The sequence below is a fragment of the Schistocerca piceifrons genome, chromosome 9, assembly GCF_021461385.2.
Source record: "Schistocerca piceifrons isolate TAMUIC-IGC-003096 chromosome 9, iqSchPice1.1, whole genome shotgun sequence".
Classification (NCBI taxonomy): Eukaryota; Metazoa; Arthropoda; class Insecta; order Orthoptera; family Acrididae; genus Schistocerca; species Schistocerca piceifrons.
Genome location: NC_060146.1, coordinates 113,213,172 through 113,214,800, shown reverse-complemented (window position 1 = coordinate 113,214,800; position 1,629 = coordinate 113,213,172).

Sequence of the window (1,629 nt, the reverse complement as noted above, 5' to 3'; positions counted from 1 at the left end):
GAGGATTGTAAGGGCGGTGTTCTAATGATGAGAGCAGACAATATTTGACGCTTCTCAACCTGTTTGAAAATAGCGTTTATGAAGAAATGGAAAGCTCTCTACCAAAGAGGCAGGCTTCTCCAAATGCTGTAGTCATTGAAGTAGCCAACCACAATCAGGGCTGTCCTAAAGAAAACTGAGGCGAAATTTCTGAAGAGGGACAAGACGAGTTTGACAATGATGACCAGGTACAACCAATTGAAATCCACATAGTTTACAAATGCGAGGTTGAGGCTGATGTCATATAGTCAGACAAGAGTGGTATGGGTTGCGTGAGCTCGGGAGAAGAATTGCAAGCAAAAACAGAGCACATTTCACCAAGCAATTGGGAAGATGGTAGTCATCTTTCTGAAGAAAATTTATCTGATTTGACAGTTAGCGAATAACTTGGTAATACAAGGTTCGTTAATCGAAGAAATTGATAAAATGGTTATATGTTGGGGTCAAAACGACTGCAAAACAGGCAGACGGAAATTAAGAAGATCAAAGAACAGACATTTAAAAACCACCAGTTAAACCGCTATCGGTGTCAGAGCTGGGCGTATTTTTCTGGAATGACCTTGATGTGAATGAGGACTTGTTATAGAGTAACGAATCCGAAGGTGTACTGAAATTGTACAAATTTCAAGATGTAGAAGGACGAAAGAAGATAGAGTGTATTTGTAAAAGTATGTGTCGTCATCTAAACGAGGGTGAATGCTTGAATATAGTGAAGACCAAGTATAGCAAAAAGAATGGAGATGGAGAAGAGTTGAGAAAGTATTACAGGATGTACAAGAATATCCTTTACACACGCAAATATGAGAATGAAGACATTTGGTTGGTGTGTTGGCCCACCAAGTACATCAACGAAACAGTAGACTATTATCACTCTGCCTATGGTCATTGCAGACCAAAGAAATGTACAGAGAAAATGGCTGAAGTTGTGAATTTTAGCATGTTAAAAAGAATAACAGATAGAATAAAGACTTGTGGTAAGTGTCAGAGGTTGAAACTGACCAACTGCACAAATAGTGGTCCTATGTAGAGCATAAGACCTGATGATGTACTAGAGTTAGTGTGTATGGCCCCCTGTCAAAGACCTCTGGTAATTTCGCTTACATATTAGTAGTGCTGGAAGCCTTTTCGAAGTTCATTCAGTTATATATGATAAGAAAAGCAACAGCTAAAGCAGTTAATAATAAAAATGAAAACGATTACTTTGTGCATGTCGGCAAAACTAAAGAGATTTTGTACGATAATGGGACACAGTTTACTGGACTGGAGGGATGGAAAGCAATGGGGTTGAAGTGATACACATCTGGGCCTACTGTCCAAACGGAAATCCAGTAGCACAATACATGTGTGAGCTGGTACGACTTTGCCTGTTACCACAATTACAGGTGTGGGGCAAATACATAAAAGATTTTGAAGAAATTATGAATGCTGTGATGCACGAATCTATGGTGGAAATCCTGTTACACAATAAGTCTAGGAGTTGGTGTAAGAGAAAACTGATTTCCCTCTGTGAGTTAATTTTAACATTGAGGAGAAGAAAGAATGTTTACGAGAGGTAACGAAAAATAAAGCTGAGGTGCGAAAACGGCGTCA